A 24,192-nucleotide genomic window follows, 5' to 3' on the forward strand; every position below is an offset into this window, starting at 1 on the left:
CCTATCCCATGCATGCTTAAACTCCTCCACTGTATTTGCAGCTGCCACTTCTGCAGGAAGGCTATTCCATGCATCCACTACTCTCTCAGTAAAGTAATACTTCCTGATATTACTTTTATACCTTTGCCCCTCTAATTTAAAACTATGTCCTCTTGTAGCAGTTTTTCTTCTTTTAAATATTCTCTCCTCTTTTACCTTGTTGATTCCCTTTATGTATTTAAAAGTTTCTATCATATCCCCTCTGTCTCGTCTTTCTTCCAAGCTATACATGTTAAGCTCCTTTAATCTTTCCTGGTAAGTTTTATCCTGCAATCCATGTACCAGTTTAGTAGCTCTTCTCTGAACTCTCTCCAAAGTATCAATATCCTTCTGGAGATATGGTCTCCAGTACTGAGCACAATACTCCAAATGAGGTCTCACTAGTGCTCTGTAGAGCGGCATGAGCACCTCCCTCTTTCTACTGGTAATTCCTCTCCCTATACACCCAAGCATTCTGCTAGCATTTCCTGCCGCTCTATGACATTGTCTGCCTACCTTTAAGTCTTCTGAAATAATGACCTCTAAATCCCTTTCCTCAGATACTGAGGTTAGGACTGTATCACTGATTTTATATTCTGCTCTTGGGTTTTTATGCCCCAGGTGCATTATCTTGCAAATTTTAGTTGCCAGATTTTTGACCATTCCTCTAGTTTTCCTAAATCCTTTTCCATTTGGTGTATCCCTCCAGGAACATCAACCCTGTTACAAATCTTTGTGTCATCAGCAAAAGACACACCTTACCATAGAGGCCTTCTGCAATTTCACTGATAAAGATATTAAACAATATGGGTCCCAGAACAGATCCCTGAGGTACCCCACTGGTAACAAGACCTTGGTCTGAATATACCCCATTGACTACAACCCTCTGTTGCCTGTCCCTCAGCCACTGCCTAATCCATTCAACAATATGGGAGTCCAAACCCAAAGACTGCACTTTATTGATAAGCTTTCTATGTGGGACAGTATCAAAAGCCTTACTAAAGTCTAGATAAGCAATGTCTACTGCACCTCCTCCATCTATTATTTTAGTCACCCAATCAAAAAAATCAATAAGATTAGTTTGACATGATCTCCCTGAAGTAAACCCATGCTGTTTTTCATCTTTTAATCCATGGGATTTTAGATGTTCCACAATCCTCTCCTTAAGTATGGTTTCCATTAATTTCCCCACTATTGATGTCAGGCTTACTGGCCTATAGTTGCCCGATTCCTCCCTACTACCTTTCTTGTGAATGGGCACAACATTTGCTAATTTCCAATCTTCTGGGACGACTCCTGTTGCCAGTGATTGGTTAAATAAATCTGTTAATGGTTTTGCTAGTTCACCCCTGAGCTCTTTTAATAGCTTTGGGTGTATCCCATCAGGCCCCTGTGACTTATTTGTATTAATTTTAGACAGCTGACTTAGAACCTCTTCCTCTGTAAAGACACATGCATCAAAAGATTCATTAGTCTTTTTTCCTAACTGAGGTCCTTCTCCTTCATTTTCCTTTGTAAAAACAGAACAGAAATATTCATTGAGGCAGTCAGCTAGTTCTTTATCTTCTTCCATATACCTTCCTTCTTTTGTTTTTAATTTGGTAATTCCTTGTTTTAGTTTCCTTTTTTCATTTTTGTATCTGAAGAAGGCCTTCTCGCCTTTTTTCCCTGACTGAGCTAATTTCTCTTCTGCCTGTGCTTTGGAAGCTCTTATAACTTGTTTGGCCTCTCTCTGCCTAATCTTATAAATTTGTCTGTCATCCTCGTTTTTTTTTTTTTTATAATTCCTAAATGCTATCTTTTTGTTTTTAATGATTTTGGCCACTTCTGCTGAGTACCACAGTGGTCTCTTCCATTTTTTGCTTTTACTGAAAAGCCTAATGCAATTTTCTGTTGCCTTCAATAGTGCCACTTTTAAGTAGTCCCATTTCTCCTGGACTCCAATGAAACTGTTCCAGTCTGATAGGGACTCGTATACCACTAATCTAATTTTAGAAAAGTCAGTTTTTCTAAAATCTAAAACTTTTGTTTTTGTGTGGTGTGACTCAGTCACTGTACTTATAGTAAACCACACTGACTGGTGATCACTAGATCCCAAGCTTTCCCCTACAGTAATATCAGATACCAAATTCCCATTTGTGAATACTAAATCTAAAATGGCCTCCTTCCGGGTTGGCTCCTCCACTACTTGCTGTAGAGATAATCCCAGTAGGGAATTTAGAATATCTGTACTCCTGGCAGAACTAGCTATTTTGGTTTTCCAGTTTACATCTGGAAGATTGAAGTCTCCCATGATGATAACTTCCCCCTTCAATGTCATTTTAGCTATTTCCTGAACTAGTAGATCATTTAATTCTTTGACTTGGCCAGGTGGTCTATATATCACACCTACACGAGTTACCTTATGATTATCAAGCTGCACGGTAACCCAAACTGACTCTAAATTGTTCTCGCTAACTTGTATCAAATTAGATTTTATGTTATCTTTCACATACAGGGCAACTCTATATATACTCACAAACTCTATATGATATATGTTTCTCTCCTTTTCAATATACATCTTTGTTGATGTGCTTTCTTTGCTGACCGTCCCCTAGAAGCTTAAGTAGGAATATATGTATTGCTCATATTATTATCATTATTTAATGTTAATATTGTAGATGATCATATTTCTTACAATAGCAAATCCTCAGATAAGAACCCCATATCAGGATCTCATATCAGACCCCCATTTCAGGACCTTCCATCAGACCTCCATCAGACCTCCATGTTAGACCCCATCAGACCTTAAATCAGACCCCCAGGCCAGGCCCTCATCAGACCTCACATTAGGCTTCCATGCCAGACCACCATTATACCTCAAAATAAATAACTTCACTTACCTATCCTACTCCGCTGCTCATTTCTAGGTCCACCGGTCTCTGCAGTAGTTGCGCTCCCATGCCTTTTTTGACCCGCTCTGCACCAGCATCACCAGACTGCGTGCAGTATCAGGTTATAGTGCGCGCACTATGTCTTGCCGCTGTACGCGGTCAGGACAGTGCAACGCAGCCCCGAGGAAGACGACCAGGGAAGTGGGTATCAGCAGTGCTCATAGCGTTTCACTCCCTGCTCCGCACACCAAATGTATACTGGTGAGCGCTTCCATAATTGAAGCACTCACTAATATTCTCTTTATATGATACAATGCCATTTTTCCCAAATGTGAGTATTATAAAGTGAAAAATACAGTAATTATACTTACCCTTATATCCAGCCCCATTCTCTGCGGTGCTGGTCTTGTTCTTCTGATGCAGCTTGTTTGCAAATTGCAGCAGTGACATGCCAGCATACGACACGTGACTGCGCCACACAATCCCTGTGCTCAGCGGTAGTGTGCTGTCCAAGTGTAGATGGGATAGCACATCGTTCCATAAAGAGATACTAGAAGCATACACTTTTTTGATCTGATTTTCACACTAGTTTCACCTACTGTATTCAAGTCAGTGGGTCTGTGAAAAATAACTGACAGGACATGAACGATGATTTTCAAGAATGGTTGCTGAAAAATTAATAATTCTTAGCATATAAAACCCAGACTGAGATAAACTCTTATTCTGATACTGCATTTATATTTAGCTGCCTATGCAACACATATAATGTATGTAATAAAAAAAAAAAAACTATTTGATACATATGCAAATTACCTGAGATGAGTCCTGTCCCTGAGATGAGTCAGAGACAGGACTCATCTCAGGTCAATTTGCATATGTATCAAATCGTTTTTTTTACACAATAAAAGCACACAGAGCTATGGGGACTGGGTATTGCGGATGTGCTAGCGGCGATCTAGCAACTCATGTCCTCAGCTCTATACGCAAAATCCAGGTGACAGGTTCCCTTTAAGTTCAGTTGCGAAAGCTAGCTAAACATCTGTTCATAGCAGCTGGATTGACATGAGTACCAGTGATGACTTATATGACTTATGAAGATAGGTCCTTGTCAGGGCCGGCGTTATAACCTGGCATACCCGGGCAAGTGCCAGGGCCCACTGTAAGTAAGGGGGCCCACTTGTTTCCGCGGCGCGGCCCCTTTAACATTTTTGCATACTTCTGTTCATGCTGCACAGCGCCCGGCCCCTCTCTCACATGATCTCTGAGTCTGACTCCAGGAAGAGAGTCTATGCGCCGCCAGTACACTTTCCACAGTCTGACAGCTGTGTAACGTATGAAAGCCTGCCTCAGCCAGCAGCAGCGGAGTACTCGTCTCGGAGGACACAGGGGAGGAGCCGCGGAGCTGTTGATCAGCAGGGGCAGCCAGAAGATTCACGATCAGGATTCAGGACGCATAGCCGAGCCCAGAGGAAACCTGGCCGAGCCAAGCCCAGAGGAAACCTGGCTGAAGAAGGCAGAAGCTGCTGCTGGAGTTTTAAATTTAGAATTCAGGTGAACTACAGAATCGAATAACAGACCAAGACCAGTTACATGTGTTACATGGGGGCCTGCAGCCTGGGGCTATCTCTACAGTACACCAAAACACCAAAATAAAGGCTCAAAGGAGCCAATAATTGAATGGAGGGCAATTACCATGTGTTGCTCTTGCTCAGCAGCACACATGCCTGTAAAACACAATATAAACTCCTATAAGAAAATACCAGAACGCATGAAATCAATTATACAGTTTACTGGCAAAAATTCATAAGTGGAAATTTTCCTCTTATTAATTTTTGCCAATAAAGTGTATTATTGATTATTATTTTCTTATAGGAGTTTATGTTTTAGGCCTCATGCACACGGCCGTTGTGTGCCCATGACTGTATTGCGGCCCGCATATGGCAGGTCTGCAACGCAATACACGGGCACCGACCCATGTGCACTCCGCATCACAGATGCGGACCCATTCACTTGAATGGATCCGCAATCACAGAGATGCAGAACGAACGCATGGATCGGAAACCCATGGAAGCACTATGGAGTGCTTCCGTGGTGTTTCTGGCCGTGCCTCCGCACCACAATAAAATATAACTTATTCAATTTTTTTATGCAGGGGGCGGACGGTTAACGGACCAATTCAAGTTGAATGAGTCCAGATCCGTTTCGGCCTCTGCACGGACGTTGCACGGGACCGCAACGGATGCACAACGGCCGTGTGCATGAGGCCTAAGGGCTCTTTCATACGAGTGGATGCCGTCCGGGTAATCCGCTGTGTGAAAGACAGCCAAGCCCCGCTCCGGACAGCAGAGACACGGAGCAGTAACATGACTGATAATGCTCCGTGCCTCTCTGTGACATTTTTACTACAAAATCACAGTGAGATAAAGTTGTCACTGATTTTGTAGCAAAAAGGTCACAGAGAGGCAAAGAGCATTATCAATCATGTTAATGCTCCGTGTCTCTGCTGTCCAGGACGGTGCTTGGCTCTCTTTCACGCAGTGGATTACCCGCACGGCATCCGCTCGTATGAAAGAGCCCTTAGGCCCCTTGAGGACTAGCGTTCCTCCCGCAGCGAGTCCACATCGCAGCACCCGGCCTGACCTCCCAGCGCTGCTGGAGGTCACATAGCATTATATTGATTTATGATCTAACCCTTAAAGTTCTGGAATGTATTGGATAACACTGGCATAATGCTGTTAGTGTCATCTAATACATTCCAGGACTGTAAGGGTTACATAACATCATAAATCAATATAATGCTATGTGAATCCCGTCAGTTCTGGGAGGTCAGGCCGGGTGCTGCGATGCAGACTCGCTGCGGGAGGAACTCTTGTTTGCAAGGGGCCTTAGCACAGGGGGGCCCACTGAGGCTTTATCGCCCAAGGGCCCACATGAACCTGGAGCCGGCCCTGGTCCTTGTGCTTGTTGGGTTCACACAACCCTCTGCCACATCAGAAGACACCAGTAATATAAATAGTTCATGGTTGGACGGAGGCAGTGTTACTGATTTTGTATAGGGTCTAGAAAGTTTTCACTTATGCTTCTGACTTTTAGTACTGAAAAATCTATGTAAAAATTCATCACCAGCTCCTATTGTGAGAAATACCGTATTTTTCGCCCTATAAGATGCACCGGCCCATAAGATGTTTTAGAGGAGGACAATAAGAAAAAAATATTTTTCATTAGATCTCAGATCAGGCCAGCAATCAGACCCCCAATGTTAATCAGACCTCATCTGACAGCCCCAATCAGACCCCCAATGTTAATAAGCCCCTTAATCAGACCTCAGATCAGACCCCCAATGTTAGTAAGACCCCAATAAGACCTCAGATCAGACCCCCATGCCATTTATGAGCCCCCATTATTAGCCCCCATGCCAGTTATGAGCCCCAGTGCAATTAATGACCCCCCAATGCCATTTATGAGCCCCCAGTGCCATTTATTTTGCCTCCAGTGCAATTTATTATGCCCCAGTGCCATTTATTATTCCCCCAGTACCATTTATTATACCCCCGGTATGAGCCCCAGTGCCACAGAGCAAATAAAATAAAAAACCCATTTACCTCTCCTGCTCCTGGAAGCCGTCGCTCCTCACCTCCAGCGCTCTCTGTCTTCTTCCTGCTGTTAGATGTGCTGTGACCGGGTGTGCACAGCGTCACACCCGGTCACAGCACATGTCAGTGTTACCGAGTGTTTTACCATTTAGTATGTACGGGTGACTTGCATTATTCCTTCCCATGTGCAGGGCCGATCCTAGGGTCACAGGCGCCTGGGTGCAGAAATATTTCTGGCGCCCCCACATGGGCGTGGTTATCTTACTAACTCCTCCCCTTTACAATGTTTCTATGGCAACAACTTCAGCCCCACGAATCGGCGGCTCGGCTGCTCGGCTTAAAAAAAAAAAAGTCAAAAAAAAAAAAGTCCCGGCGGCTCGCTCGGCCAGGGCCGGACTGGGGATAAAAACCAGCCCTGGAAAAAGTTGCACACCAGCCCCACAGCATTGCGTCATTATTTACTTGTTTATAATAGGAGAAAGCATTCATTTTAAAACACGTGTGTAAACACGAATATGAACTTTGCCCCACGATAGCTCTTTTGTAGAACCCCCATAAAAACTTACAGTTACTTGACTTGGCCCTTGGGGATCTCGGACGCCACTTCAACACTTTGGCCGGGGGCTCGGCGGAGCTGATGTTGTGCTTTAACCTAATGAGAAAGATTTCATAATAAGGATTTGGAGAAAGGGCAGAGGGATAGCAGAGCAGGGAGAGGCTGGTGCTGCTACTAGGGGGTCATACCATGGGGGAGTAATAAAGCCCACCATAATGCCCCCCCAGTAGTAATAATTCTCCTTATAATATGCAAAACATTTGTAATGCCCCCAGTTGAGCTAATGTTCCCATAATGTGCCAATATAAAATACCCCTTCTCAGTGCCCCCGTAGATGACCCCCATAGTGCCCCCCCTTCCCCATAGTACCCACCATAATGTGTCCCAGTATAAAATGCCCCTATACAGAGCCCCCATATAAAATATCTTCTTTTTTAGCCTCAGTAGATGCCCCTATAGTGCCCCCCAATAATCTGCAGTAAGATGTGCCCCCATAGATGCCCCCAATCATGTGCCAGTAATAAGAGCCCCCCCACCATCATGTGCCAGTAGCCAGAGCCCCCCCATATCATGTCAGTAGCCAGAGCCCCCCCATATCATGTGTCAGTAGCCAGAGCCCCCCATATCATGTGCCAGTAGCCAGAGTGCCCCCAATCATGTGCCAGAAATAAGAGCCCCCCCACCATCATGTGCCAGTAGCCAGAGCCCCCCATATCATATGCCAGTAGCCAGAGCCCCCCCATATCATGTGTCAGTAGCCCCCCTTATGTGCCAGTAGCCCCCCTATGTGCCAGTAGCCCTCCTTATCATGTGCCAGTAGCCCCCCTTATCATGTGCCAGTAGCCCCCTTATCATGTGCCAGTAGCCCCCCTTATCATGTGCCAGTAGCCCCCCATATCATGTGCCAGTAGCCAGAGCCCCCCCCCATATCATGTGCCAGTAGCCAGAGCCCCCCCCCCACCATCATGTGCCAGTAGCCAGAGCCCCCCCATATCATGTGTCAGTAGCCAGAGCCCCCCCATATCATGTGTCAGTAGCCAGAGCCCCCCCATATCATGTGTCAGTAGCCAGAGCCCCCCATATCATGTGCCAGTAGCCAGAGTGCCCCCAATCATGTGCCAGAAATAAGAGCCCCCCACCATCATGTGCCAGTAGCCAGAGCCCCCCATATCATATGCCAGTAGCCAGAGCCCCCCCATATCATGTGCCAGTAGCCCCCCTTATGTGCCAGTAGCCCCCCTATGTGCCAGTAGCCCTCCTTATCATGTGCCAGTAGCCCCCTTATCATGTGCCAGTAGCCCCCTCATCATGTGCCAGTAGCCCCCCTTATCATGTGCCAGTAGCCCCCGATATAATGTGCCAGTAGCCAGACCCCCCCCCCCCATATCATGTGCCAGTAGCCAGAGCCCCCCCCCCACCATCATGTGCCAGTAGCCAGAGCCCCCCCATATCATGTGTCAGTAGCCAGAGCCCCCCCATATCATGTGTCAGTAGCCAGAGCCCCCCCATATCATGTGTCAGTAGCCAGAGCCCCCCATATCATGTGCCAGTAGCCAGAGTGCCCCCAATCATGTGCCAGAAATAAGAGCCCCCCCACCATCATGTGCCAGTAGCCAGAGCCCCCCCATATCATGTGCCAGTAGCCAGAGCCCCCCATATCATGTGCCAGTAGCCCCCCTTATGTGCCAGTAGCCCCCCTTATCATGTGCCAGTAGACCCCCTTATCATGTGCCAGTAGCCCCCTTATCATGTGCCAGTAGCCCCCCTTATCATGTGCCAGTAGCCCCCCATATCATGTGCCAGTAGCCAGAGCCCCCCCCCTTATCATGTGCCAGTAGCCAGAGCCCCCCCCCATATCATGTGCCAGTAGCCAGATCCCCCCCATTATCATGTGCCAGTAGCCAGAGTGCCCCCATATCATGTGCCAGTAGCCCCCCATATCATGTGCCAGTAGCCCCCCTTATCATGTGCCAGCCCAGTAGTCCCCCCTTATCATGTGCCAGCCCAGTAGTCCCCCCTTATCATGTGCCAGCCCAGTAGTCCCCCCTTATCATGTGCCAGCCCAGTAGCCCCCCTTATCATGTGCCAGCCCAGCCCAGTAGTCCCCCCTTATGTGCCAGCCCAGTAGCCCCCCTTATGTGCCAGCCCAGTAGCCCCCCTTATCATGTGCCAGCCCAGTATTGTACCTATATAAAAAAATTAAAAAAAATAATACACTTATACTTACCTCCAGCAATGCGATGCGATGCAGGCCACCTCTTCCGTCTGTGTCCCTCGCTATACGGCTCAGGCGACGCGATGACGTCATCGCGCCATCACCGGCCTCTGATAGGCTGCCAGCACTAAGCCGGCAGCCTATCAGAGGAACAGGAGGGGACACACCTCTCCCTCCTCTGCCGCAGCACAGACAGGCATCTGTATTGCCGTCCTGAGGACGGCAATACAGATGACTATGGAGATGAGCGCTTCCGCAATGGAGGCGCTCATCTCCTGCTCTGCCCTGCCGCCGGCCGCGGCCGCCCCCACTTGTCACCAGGGCCGCAGCGCTGGGGTGCGGGGCACCCACTGCACCCCGTGTAGGATCGGCCCTGCCCATGTGCATAACTTTACATTTGTCAGTGTTAAACCTCATCTGCCACTTATCTGCCCAAGCCTCCAGTCTATCCAGATCGCTCTGTAGTAGTATACTATCCTCTTCAGTGTTAATTACTTTACACAGTTTAGTGTCATCTGCGAAAATTGATACTTTACTATGCAAGCCTTCTACAAGATCATTAATAAATATATTGAAGAGAATAGGGCCCAATACTGACCCCAGAGGTACCCCACTAGTGACAGTGATCCAATCTGAGTGTGTACCGTTAATAACCACCCTCTGTTTTCTATCCCTCAGCCAGTTACTTACCCACATACAGACATTTTCCCCCAGTCCGAGCATTCTCATTTTATATACTAACCTTTTATGTGGTACAGTGTCAAATGCTTTGGAGAAGTCCAGATATACGACAACCATTGATTCGTGTCAAGTCTAGAACTTACCTCCTCATAGAAACTGATTAAATTAGTTTGGCATGACCGATCCCTCACGAAGCCATGCTGATATGGCGTTATTTGCTTATTTCCATTGAGATGCTCTAACATAGCATCTCTCAGAAAACCTTCAAACAGTTTACCCACAACAAATGTTAAACTTACCGGCCTATAGTTTCCAGCCTCTGTTTTTGGACCCTTTTTGAATATTGGCACCACATTTTCTATGCGTCAATCCTGTGGGACATTCCCTGTCAGTATAGAGTCCGCAAATATCAGAAATAAGGGTCTGGCTATGACATTACTTGTATGCCATCCGGTCCTGGCGATTTGCCTATTTTAATCTTTTTAAGTCGCTGTTGTACTTCTTCCTGGGTCAGACAGAACACTTTTAATGGGGAATTTATTTTTACATTCAGCATTTCATCTGACAGTTTATTTTCCTCAGTGAATACATTGGAGAAAAAAATATTTAACAGCTTTGCTTTCTCCTCGTCGCTCTTTGCGACTCCCCCCTTATTACTCTTTAAAGGGCCGACACCTTCAGATTTATGCTTTTTAACATTTATATAATTGAAGATCATTTTAGGGTTAGTTTTACTCTCTTTGGCAATTAATCTCTCAGTCTCTAGTTTGGCCGCTTTTATTAGTTTTTTACATGTTCTATTTTTTTCCTTATAGTTTTTCAGTGCTTCCGTGCTACCCTCCTGTTTTAGTGTTTTATATGCTTTCTTTTTGTCATTTATTGCTTTCTCTAGTGCAGGTAAGGACTGCCATCACTGTACTGCCAGTAGCCATATTGGCTACTGGCATTACATTGATTGTCTGGCTGAAACACGTCATCGGGTGCTATATAGCACCCGATAACGTGGGTTCAGCTCATTGCGAGTAAGGCAGAGCTGCACTTAGGAAGGGACAGATAGTGTAGGGAGTTTGTGATCTCAATTTATTCAATTTTAAAGTGTTTCAAAGACCCAAAAGTCCCTTTAAGGACTATTGTGTGTGGTGGCAGCAATTTAATCTTGCAAAGTAGTCTTCGATTTTTGTTTTCCATATTTTGCGATTCTTTTTCTATAGAGGGTGTCTGCAGTGACTTGTGACATCTGTTTAGCAATACCTTCTGTGTGTCAGGGGCAGAGATAGGAAGAATATTATTGAATTTTTTTTTATTTTTTCCATTATTTATCCACTTTTTTCGTATAAACGGTCCCTGCAGTGAATTGTCACATCTGTGCTGCAATAGCGTCTGTGTGTCAGGCCCAGATATTGGGAAAAATATCAGTGACAACAAATATATTTTTTCCATAATTTATCCATAATTTTCCTATAAACGGTCCCTGCAGTGAATTGTCACATCTGTGTTGCAATAGCATGTGTGTGTAAGGCCCAGATATTGGGAAAAATATTAGCGAAAACAAATATATTTTTTCCATAATTTATCCACACTTTGCCTATAAACAGTCCCTGCAGTGAATTGTCTCATCTTTGCTGCAATTGCATGTGTGTGTAAGGCCCAGATATTGGGAAAAATATTAGCGAAAACAATTATATTTTTTCCATAATTTATTCACATTTTTACTTTAAACGGTCCCCGCAGTGAATTGTCACATCTGTGCTGCAATAGCGTCTGTGTGTCAGGCCCAGATATTGGGAAAAATATTAGTGACAACAAATATATATTTTTCATAAATTATCCATAATTTTCCTATAAATGGTCCCTGCAGTGAATTGTCTCATCTGTGCTGAAATAGCGTACGTGTGTCTGGCCCAGAGATTGGGAAAAATATTAGCGAAAACAAATATATTTTTTCCATAATTTATCCATAATTTTCCTATAAACGGTCCCTGCAGTGAATTGTCACATCTGTGCTGCAATAGCGTCTGTGTGTCAGGCCCAGATATTGGGGAAAATATTAGTGACAACAAATATATTTTTTCCATAATTTATCCATAATTTTCCTATAAATGCTCCCTGCAGTGAATTGTCTCATCTGTGCTGCAATAGCGTGTGTGTGTCAGGCCCAGATATTGGGAAAAAATATTAGCGAAAACAAATATATTTTTTCCATAATTTATCCACACTTTGCCTATAAACGGTGTCTGCAGTGAATTGTTACATCTGTGCTGCAATAACGTGTGTGTGTCAGGACAAGAGAAAGTAAAAATATAAGTGAAATCTATTTTCCTTTTTCCATAATTTTACGTACTTTTTCCATATACTGTGCTTGCTGTGAACTGTGACATCCGTGCCACATCTTGTGTGTCAAGCGTGCATATAACATTTAATATGAAGAAGGTGAGCATTAAGGGACGGGGAAGTGACCATGATGCTGATGGTGCACGCAGGCGCGCGGTACGGGGATCCGACGTTGACAGGATCCGTACTGGCGCATGCGCAATACCTGGTTGAGAGACACAAGTGTTGTGCGCATGCGCGGAACAGGAGGAATTCTCGCGAGGTGACGGGTGACGCATGGAGCCGATCATGTTAGCGTCTGTTCTTTTTTAATTACCCTTTGATTATCTATTTTGCACAGTAGCACCTTATCATGAATTAACTATATGTAATCATGGTATATGCACAATATTATGAAATTAAGATTATGTATCAATTTGTCATCGCCATTACTGTAAGCACTTGATGTTTTTAGATGTTTTTAACTTTATAAGATTTGATTCACAATCATGTATTCACTTTATACTCATGTTAATATGTTTATTATCAATTATGAAACACTTATGTATTCAGCTGTATTTATATGTGTCTGAGCACTACAATCACTAGCTTGACAAAGGCTCCATTGAGAGAGCTAAAATGCTGCATTGCTGTTGGGTTTAATAAAGTATCCACCTATTCACTGGAAGACCGAAGTGCTACCTTATTTTTTCTGCCAAATAGATAGATAGATAGAGTTAGGTGTCCAGTATCTAATAATTTCATTGGATACATTTGCCTTTATCACTAGGGATGAGCGAACCCGAACTGTATAGTTCGGGTTCGTCCCGAATTTTGGGGTGTCCGTGACACGGACCCGAACACGAACATTTTCGTAAAAGTCCGTGTTCGGGTTCGGTGTTCGGCGCTTTCTTGGCGCTTTTTGAAAGGCTGCAAAGCAGCCAATCAACAAGCGTTATACTACTTGCCCCAAGAGGCCATCACAGCCATGCCTACTATTGGCATGGCTGTGATTGGCCAGTGCACCATGTGACCCAGCCTCTATTTAAGCTGGAGTCACGTAGCGCCGCACGTCACTCTGCTATGATCAGTATAGGGAGAGGTTGCAGCTACGACGTTAGGGCGAGATTAGGCAGATTAACTCCTCCAAAAGACTTGATTCTGTGATCGATCTGCAGCTGTGGATCATTGAAGTGCTATTATTGACTTGCTCACTTTTTTGAGGCTGCCCAGAGCGTTTTTAGATCACTTTTTTTCTGGGGTGATCGGCGGCCATTTTGTCACTTGTGGTGCGCCAGCACGAGCTATCACCAAGTGTATTTAACCATCGATAGTGTGGTTATTTTGTGCTATATCCTACATCAGCTGCAGGCTGAGCCTGTGTCACCCAAGTGCATTTAACCATCAACAGTCTGATTATTATTTGGCCATATACTACATCAGCTGCAGACTGAGCCTGTGTCACCCAAGTGCATTTAACCATCAACAGTGTGGTTATTTTTTGGCCATATATTACATCAGGGGCAAGTTGAGCCTGTCACCCAGCGCCTAAAAAATAGACCTGACATTTCTATTCAACCAAATCTGCACAGTTTTAGCTGGTCAAGTTATTTGTAGTGACCGTAAAAGCAGACTTTTTGTTCTGGGTTGAAAAAGCATTCCCAAATTTGCCATTCTGAAAATAACTAGTTTGTGGTATTTGAGGCCTGCTTGAAATCTATCCCAAAAAGAAAATCTTACATTGAAGGTATTGATAGTGTGATTCAGAAAAACCTAAGACACACGCTAGCGTGCTGATAGAAGTGTCATTCTGTGATTAAACCTATAACTGTCACACAGCGCAAAAAAAACAGGTCTCACATCTCTATTCAACCAAATCTGCACAGTTTTAGCTGGTCAAGTTATTTGTAGTGACCGTAAAAGCAGACTTTTTGTTCTGGGTTGAAAAAGCATTCCCAAATTTGCCATTCTGAAAATAACTAGTTTGTGGTATTTGAGGCCTACTTGAAATCTATCCCAAAAAGAAAATCTTACATTGAAGGTATTGATAGTGTGATTCAGAAAAACCTAAGACACACGCTAGCGTGCTGATAGAAGTGTCATTCTGTGATTAAACCTATAACTGTCACACAGCGCAAAAAAAAACAGGTCTCACATCTCTATTCAACCAAATCTGCACAGTTTTAGCTGGTCAAGTTATTTGTAGTGACCGTAAAAGCAGACTTTTTGTTCTGGGTTGAAAAAGCATTCCCAAATTTGCCATTCTGAAAATAACTAGTTTGTGGTATTTGAGGCCTGCTTGAAATCTATCCCAAAAAGAAAATCTTACATTGAAGGTATTAATAGTGTGATTCAGAAAAACCTAAGACACACGCTAGCGTGCTGATAGAAGTGTCATTCTGTGATTAAACCTATAACTGTCACACAGCGCAAAAAAAAACAGGTCTCACATCTCTATTCAACCAAATCTGCACAGTTTTAGCTGGTCAAGTTATTTGTAGTGACCGTAAAAGCAGACTTTTTGTTCTGGGTTTAAAAAGCATTCCCAAATTTGCCATTCTCAAAATTACTAGTTTGTGGTATTTGAGGCCTACTTGAAATCTATCCCAAAAAGAAAATCTTACATTGAAGGTATTGATAGTGTGATTCAGAAAAACCTAAGACACACGCTAGCGTGCTGATAGAAGTGTCATTCTGTGATTAAACCTATAACTGTCACACAGCGCAAAAAAAAAACAGGTCTCACATCTCTATTCAACCAAATCTGCACAGTTTTAGCTGGTCAAGTTATTTGTAGTGACCGTAAAAGCAGACTTTTTGTTCTGGGTTGAAAAAGCATTCCCAAATTTGCCATTCTCAAAATTACTAGTTTGTGGTATTTGAGGCCTACTTGAAATCTATCCCAAAAAGAAAATCTTACATTGAAGGTATTGATAGTGTGATTCAGAAAAACCTAAGACACACGCTAGCGTGCTGATAGAAGTGTCATTCTGTGATTAAACCTATAACTGTCACACAGCGCAAAAAAAAACAGGTCTCACATTTCTATTCAACCAAATCTGCACAGTTTTAGCTGGTCAAGTTATTTGTAGTGACCGTAAAAGCAGACTTTTTGTTCTGGGTTGAAAAAGCATTCCCAAATTTGCCATTCTCAAAATTACTAGTTTGTGGTATTTGAGGCCTACTTGAAATCTATCCCAAAAAGAAAATCTTACATTGAAGGTATTGATAGTGTGATTCAGAAAAACCTAAGACACACGCTAGCGTGCTGATAGAAGTGTCATTCTGTGATTAAACCTATAACTGTCACACAGCGCAAAAAAAAACAGGTCTCACATCTCTATTCAACCAAATCTGCACAGTTTTAGCTGGTCAAGTTGTTTGTAGTGACCGTAAAAGCAGACTTTTTGTTCTGGGTTGAAAAAGCATTCCCAAATTTGCCATTCTCAAAATTACTAGTTTGTGGTATTTGAGGCCTACTTGAAATCTATCTCAAAAAGAAAATCTTACATTGAAGGTATTGATAGTGTAATTCAGAAAAACCTAAGACACACGCTAGCGTGCTGATAGAAGTGTCATTCTGTGATTAAACCTATAACTGTCACACAGCGCAAAAAAAAACAGGTCTCACATCTCTATTCAACCAAATCTGCACAGTTTTAGCTGGTCAAGTTATTTGTAGTGACCGTAAAAGCAGACTTTTTGTTCTGTGTTGAAAAAGCATTCCCAAATTTGCCATTCTGAAAATAACTAGTTTGTGGTATTTGAGGCCTACTTGAAATCTATCCCAAAAAGAAAATCTTACATTGAAGGTATTGATAGTGTGATTCAGAAAAACCTAAGACACACGCTAGCGTGCTGATAGAAGTGTCATTCTGTGATTAAACCTATAACTGTCACACAGCGCAAAAAAAAAAACAGGTCTCACATCTCTATTCAACCAAATCTGCACAGTTTTAGCTGGTCAAGTTATTTGTAGTGACCGTAAAAGCAGACTTTTTGTTCTGGGTTGAAAAAGCATTCCCAAATTTGCCATTCTCAAAATTACTAGTTTGTGGTATTTGAGGCCTACTTGAAATCTATCCCAAAAAGAAAATCTTACATTGAAGGTATTGATAGTGTGATTCAGAAAAACCTAAGACACACGCTAGCGTGCTGATAGAAGTGTCATTCTGTGATTAAACCTATAACTGTCACACAGCGCAAAAAAAAACAGGTCTCACATCTCTATTCAACCAAATCTGCACAGTTTTAGCTGGTCAAGTTGTTTGTAGTGACCGTAAAAGCAGACTTTTTGTTCTGGGTTGAAAAAGCATTCCCAAATTTGCCATTCTCAAAATTACTAGTTTGTGGTATTTGAGGCCTACTTGAAATCTATCCCAAAAAGAAAATCTTACATTGAAGGTATTGATAGTGTAATTCAGAAAAACCTAAGACACACGCTAGCGTGCTGATAGAAGTGTCATTCTGTGATTAAACCTATAACTGTCACACAGCGCAAAAAAAAACAGGTCTCACATCTCTATTCAACCAAATCTGCACAGTTTTAGCTGGTCAAGTTATTTGTAGTGACCGTAAAAGCAGACTTTTTGTTCTGTGTTGAAAAAGCATTCCCAAATTTGCCATTCTGAAAATAACTAGTTTGTGGTATTTGAGGCCTACTTGAAATCTATCCCAAAAAGAAAATCTTACATTGAAGGTATTGATAGTGTGATTCAGAAAAACCTAAGACACACGCTAGCGTGCTGATAGAAATCTGATTCTGTGATTAAACCTATAACTGTCACACAGCGCAAAAAAAAACAGGTCTCACATCTCTATTCAACCAAATCTGCACAGTTTTAGCTGGTCAAGTTATTTGTAGTGACCGTAAAAGCAGACTTTTTGTTCTGGGTTGAAAAAGCATTCCCAAATTTGCCATTCTCAAAATTACTAGTTTGTGGTATTTGAGGCCTACTTGAAATCTATCCCAAAAAGAAAATCTTACATTGAAGGTATTGATAGTGTGATTCAGAAAAACCTAAGACACACGCTAGCGTGCTGATAGAAGTGTCATTCTGTGATTAAACCTATAACTGTCACACAGCGCAAAAAAAAAACAGGTCTCACATCTCTATTCAACCAAATCTGCACAGTTTTAGCTGGTCAAGTTATTTGTAGTGACCGTAAAAGCAGACTTTTTGTTCTGGGTTGAAAAAGCATTCCCAAATTTGCCATTCTGAAAATAACTAGTTTGTGGTATTTGAGGCCTACTTGAAATCTATCCCAAAAAGAAAATCTTACATTGAAGGTATTGATAGTGTGATTCAGAAAAACCTAAGACACACGCTAGCGTGCTGATAGAAATCTGATTCTGTGATTAAACCTATAACTGTCACACAGCGCAAAAAAAACCAGGTCTCACATCTCTATTCAACCAAATCTGCACAGTTTTAGCTGGTCAAGTTATTTGTAGTGACCGTAAAAGCAGACTTTTTGTTCTGGGTTGAAAAAGCATTCCCAAATTTGCCATTCTCAAAATTGTTGTGAACGGGAACAATGAGGAAAACATCTAATAAGGGACGCGGACGTGGACATGGTCGTGGTGGTGTTAGTGTACCCTCTGGTGCTGGGAGAGGAAGTGGCCGTTCTGCCACAGCCACACGTCCTAGTGAACCAACTACCTCAGGTCCCAGTAGCCAGCAGAATTTACAGCGATATTTGGTGGGGCCCAATGCCGTTCTAAGGATGGTAAGGCCTGAGCAGGTGCAGGCATTAGTCAATTGGGTGGCCGACAGTGGATCCAGCACGTTCACATTATCTCCCACCTAGTCTTCTGCAGAAAGCGCACAGATGGCGCATGAAAACCAAGCCCATCGGTCTGTCACATCACCCCCATGCATATCAGGGAAACTGTCTGAGCCTCAAGTTATGCAGCAGTCTCTTATGCTGTTTGAAGACTCTGCTGCCAGGGTTTCCCAAGGGCATCCACCTAGCCCTTCCCCAGGGGTGGAAGAGATAGAATGCACTAACGCACAACCACTTATTTTTCCTGATGATGAGGACATGGGAATACCACCTCAGCACGTCTCTGATGATGACGAAACACAGGTGCCAACTGCTGCGTCTTTCTGCAGTGTGCAGACTGAACAGGAGGTCAGGGGTCAAGACTGGGTGGAAGACGATGCAGGGGACGATGAGGTCCTAGACCCCACATGGAATGAAGGTCGTGCCACTGACTTTCACAGTTCGGAGGAAGAGGCAGTGGTGACACCGAGCCAACAGCGTAGCAAAAGAGGGAGCAGTGGGCAAAATTAGAACCTCCGCCGCCAAGAGACTTCGCCTGCTACTGACCGCCGCCATCTGGGACCGAGCACCCCAAAGGCAGCTTCAAGGAGTTCCTTGGCATGGCACTTCTTCAAACAATGTGCTGACGACAAGACCCGAGTGGTTTGCACGCTGTGCCATCAGAGCCTGAAGCGAGGCATTAACGTTCTGAACCTTAGCACAACCTGCATGACCAGGCACCTGCATGCAAAGCATGAACTGCAGTGGAGTAAACACCTTAAAAACAAGGAAGTCACTCAGGCTCCCCCTGCTGCCTCTTCTGCTGCTGCCGCCTCGGCCTCTTCTGCTGCTGCCTTGGCCTCTTCTGCTGCTGCTGCCGCCGCCGCCTCGGCCTCTTCCTCTGCCTCTGGAGGAACGTTGGCACCTGCCGCCCAGCAAACATGGGATGTACCACCAACACCACCACCTGCGTCACCAAGCATCTCAACCATGTCACACGACAGCGTTCAGCTCTCCATCTCACAAACATTTGAGAGAAAGCCTAAATTCCCACCTAGCTACCCTCGATCCCTGGCCCTGAATGCCAGCATTTCTAAACTACTGGCCTATGAAATGCTGTAATTTAGGCTGGTGGACACACACAGCTTTTAAACAGCTCATGTCACTTTCTGTCCCACAGTATGTTGTTCCCAGCCGCCACTACTTCTCCAAGAGAGCCGTGCCTTCCCTGCACAACCAAGTGTCCGATAAAATCAAGTGTGCACTGCGCAACGCCAGATACGTGGACCAGTAAGCACGGCCAGGGACGCTATATCTCCCTAACTGCACACTGGGTAAATGTAGTGGCGGCTGGGCCCCAGGAGGAGAGCTGTTTGGCGCACGTCCTTCCGGCGCCAAGGATCGCAGGGCAACATTCTTTGCCTCCTGTCTCCTCCTCCTCCTACTCAGCTTCCTCCTCCTCTTCTTCCACCTGCTCATCCAGTCAGCCACACACCTTCACCACCAACTTCAGCACAGCCCGGGGTAAACGTCAGCAGGCCATTCTGAAACTCATATGTTTGGGGGACAGGCCCCACACCGCACAGGAGTTGTGGCGGGGTATAGAACAACAGACCGATGAGTGGTTGCTGCCGGTGAGCCTCAAGCCCGGCCTGGTGGTGTGCGATAATGGGCGAAATCTCGTTGCAGCTCTGGGACTAGCCGGTTTGACGCACATCCCTTGCCTGGCGCATGTGCTGAATTTGGTGGTGCAGAAGTTCATTCGCAACTACCCCGACATGTCAGAGCTGCTGCATAAAGTGCGGGCCGTCTGTTCGCGCTTCCGGCGTTCACACCCTGCCGCTGCTCGCCTGTCTGCGCTACTGCGTAACTTCGGAACTCCACCTTGCATATGCTGGACAGACTGTGCGAGCAGCACGGGTCAGTCGCATTGCGGATCAGACACACTTCACCACCAATGACTGGGCCTCCATGCGAGACCTGTGTGCCCTGTTGTGCTGTTTCGAGTACTCCACCAACATGGCCAGTGGCGATGACGCCGTTATCAGCGTTACAATACCACTTCTATGTCTCCTTGAGAAAACACTTAGGGCGATGATGGAAGAGGAGTTGGCCCAGGAGGAAGAGGAGGAAGAGGGGTCATTTTTAGCACTTTCAGGCCGGTCTCTTCAAAGTGACTCAGAGGGAGGTTTTTTGCAACACCAGAGGCCAGGTACAAATGTGGCCAGACAGGGCCCACTACTGGAGGACGAGGATGAGGAGGAAGTGGAGGAGGATGAGGATGAAGCATGTTCACAGCGGGGTGGCACCCAAAGCAGCTCGGGCCCATCACTGGTGCGTGGCTGGGGGGAAACACAGGACGATGACGATACGCCTCCCACAGAGGACAGCTTGTCCTTACCTCTGGGCAGCCTGGCACACATGAGCGACTACATGCTGCAGTGCCTGCGCAACGACAGCAGAGTTGCCCACATTTTAACGTGTGCGGACTACTGGGTTGCCACCTTGCTGGATCCCCGGTACAAAGACAATGTGCCCACTTTACTTCCTACACTGGAGCGTGATAGGAAGATGCGCGAGTACAAACGCACGTTGGTAGACGCGCTACTGAGAGCATTCCCAAATGTCACAGGGGAACAAGGGGAAGCCCAAGGCGAAGGCAGAGGAGGAGCAAGAGGTCGCCAACGCAGCTGTGTCACGGCCAGCTCCTCTGAGGGCAGGGTTAGCATGGCAGAGATGTGGAAAAGTTTTGTCACCACTCCACAGCTAAGTGCACCACCACCTGATACGGAACGTGTTAGCAGGAGGCAACATTTGACTAACATGGTGGAACAGTACCTGTGCACACCCCTCCACGTACTGACTGATGGTTCGGCCCCATTCAACTTCTGGGTCTCCAAATTGTCCACGTGGCCAGAGCTAGCCTTTTATGCCTTGGAGGTGCTGGCCTGCCCGGCGGCCAGCGTTTTGTCTGAACGTGTATTCAGCACGGCAGGGGGCGTCATTACAGACAAACGCAGCCGCCTGTCTACAGCCAATGTGGACAAGCTGACGTTCATAAAAATGAACCAGGCATGGATCCCACAGGACCTGTCCAGGGCACTTCCTCATTCAATACTATTTTTAATTTAATTTTACCATTATATTGCGGGGCAACCCAAAGTTGAATGAACCTCTCCTCTGTCTGGGTGCCGGGGCCTAAATGTGTGACAGTGGCCTGTTCCAGTGGTGGGTGACGTGAAGCCTGATTCTCTGCTATGACATGAAGACTTATTCTGTGCTGACATGAAGCCAGATTCTCTGTTACGCGACCTCTCTCCTCTGCCTGGGTGCCTGGGCCTAAATGTGTCACAGTGGCCTGTTCCAGTGGTGGGTGACGTGAAGCCTGATTCTCTGCTATGACATGAAGACAGATTCTGCGCTGACATCAGGCCAGATTCTCTGTTACAGGACCTCTCTCCTCTGCCTGGGTACCTGGGCCTAAATGTGTGACAGTGGCCTGTTCCAGTGGTGGGTGACGTGAAGCCTGATTCTCTGCTATGACATGAATACAGATTCTGCGCTGACATAAGGCCAGATTCTCTGTTACGGGACCGCTCTCCTCTGTCTGGGTGCCGGGGCCTAAATGTGTGACAGTGGCCTGTTCCAGTGGTGGGTGACGTGAAGCCTGATTCTCTGCTATGACATGAAGACAGATTCTGCGCTGACATAAGGCCAGATTCTCTGTTACGGGACCTCTCTCCTCTGCCTGGGTACCTGGGCCTAAATGTGTGACAGTGGCCTGTTCCAGTGGTGGGTGACGTGAAGCCTGATTCTCTGCTATGACATGAATACAGATTCTGCGCTGACATAAGGCCAGATTCTCTGTTACGGGACCTCTCTCCTCTGCCTGGGTGCCTGGGCCTAAATATGTGACAGTGGCCTGTTCCAGTGGTGGGTGACGTAAAGCCTGATTCTCTGCTATGACATGAATACAGATTCTGCGCTGACATAAGGCCAGATTCTCTGTTACGGGACCTCTCTCCTCTGTCTGGGTGCCGGGGCCTAAATATGTGACAGTGGCTTGTTCCAGTGGTGGGTGACGTGAAGCCTGATTCTCTGCTATGACATGAAGACAGATTCTGTGCTGACATAAGGCCAGATTCTCTGTTACGGGACCTCTCTCCTCTGCCTGGGTGCCTGGGCCTAAATGTGTGACAGTGGCCTGTTCCAGTGGTGGGTGAGGTGAAGCCTGATTCTCTGCTATGACATGAAGACAGATTCTGTGTTGACATAAGGCCAGATTCTCTGTTACGGGACCTCTCTCCTCTGCCTGGGTGCCTGGGCCTAAATGTGTGACAGTGGCCTGTTCCAGTGGTGGGTGACGTGAAGCCTGATTCTCTGCTATGACATTAAGACAGATTCTGTGCTGACATGAAGCCAGATTCTCTGTTACGGGACCTCTCTCCTCTGCCTGGGTGCCTGGGCCTAAATGTGTGACAGTGGCCTGTTCCAGTGGTGGGTGACGTGAAGCCTGATTCTCTGCTATGACATGAATACAGATTCTGTGCTGACATAAGGCCAGATTCTCTGTTACGGGACCGCTCTCCTCTGTCTGGGTGCCGGGGCCTAAATGTGTGACAGTGGCCTGTTCCAGTGGTGGGTGACGTGAAGCCTGATTCTCTGCTATGACATGAAGACTGATTCTGCGCTGACATAAGGCCAGATTCTCTTTTACGGGACCTCTCTCCTCTGCCTGGGTGCCTGGGCCTAAATGTGTGACAGTGGCCTGTTCCAGTGGTGGGTGACATGAAGCCTGATTCTCTGCTATGACATGAAGACAGATTCTGTGCTGACATCAAGCCAGATTCTCTGTTACGGGACCTCTCTCCTCTGACTGGGTGCCTGGGCCTAAATGTGTGACAGTGGCCTGTTCCAGTGGTGGGTGACGTGAAGCTTGATTCTCTGCTATGACATGAAGACAGATTCTGCGCTGACATAAGGCCAGATTCTCTGTTACGGGACCGCTCTCCTCTGTCTGGGTGCCGGGGCCTAAATGTGTGACAGTGGCCTGTTCCAGTGGTGGGTGACGTGAAGCCTGATTCTCTGCTATGACATGAAGACAGATTCTGTGCTGACATGAAGCCAGATTCTCTGCTATGGCATGAAGAGACTGATTCTGTGCTGACATGAGGCCAGATTCTTTGCTATGGCATGAAGAGACTGATTCTCTGCTGACGTGAAACCAGATTCTCTGCTATGGGACCTCTGTCCAATTGATATTGGGTCATTTTTTTATTTTATTTTTTTATTCATTTCCCTATCCACATTTGTTTGCAGGGGATTTACCTACATGTTGCTGCCTTTTGCAGCCCTCTAGCTCTTTCCTGGGCTGTTTTTACAGCCTTTTTAGTGCCGAAAAGTTCGGGTCCTCATTGACTTCAATGGGGTTCGGGTTCGGGACGAAGTTCGGATCGGGTTCGGATCCCGAACCCGAACATTTCCGGGAAGTTCGGCCGAACTTCTCGAACCCGAATATCCAGGTGTTCGCTCAACTCTATTTATCACGCTTAGCTTAATTCTCTCTTCTTCTTTCACATCCTTTCATATAAATACAGTAATAAATAAAGACCAGAGCAGAAAAAATATAATCTGTATTGAAATCTTAACTCTACAAGTATATTCTACAAGATGTAAATATGACTAATGGTTAACTTATTATAAGATGATATATTTAATTATTGAGTACACTAAGTATTAACTGCCTGAATGAAGTACGTTAAAACGACACTTTATTAAATTCACAATTAAAAAGTTGGTTCTCCACCAGATGTAACAGTCAGGCTGATGGTGCGAAGCGGAGTGTGTACATATATACTACCTCCTCTGCTCCCACCACCGTAAGTCGTCTCCCTTTTGATATTTGGGAGCACAGTTAAAACCCACAAGGGTAGTAGAGTAACTACAGGGTGGTCCACACCAGGCTGTGTAAGGTCTGTCTTATTTGTCTGATGCCTCCAGTGTTTCAAATCTGGAGTAAAAGACTAGACCCCTGGTGTCATACACTGCTCAAAAAAATAAAGGGAACACAAAAATAACACATCCTAGATCTGAATTAATTAAATATTCTTCTGAAATACTTTGTTCTTTACATAGTTGAATGTGCTGACAACAAAATCACACAAAAATAAAAAAATGGAA

Source organism: Bufo bufo, chromosome 2 (genome assembly GCF_905171765.1).
Source record: "Bufo bufo chromosome 2, aBufBuf1.1, whole genome shotgun sequence".
NCBI lineage: Eukaryota > Metazoa > Chordata > Amphibia > Anura > Bufonidae > Bufo > Bufo bufo.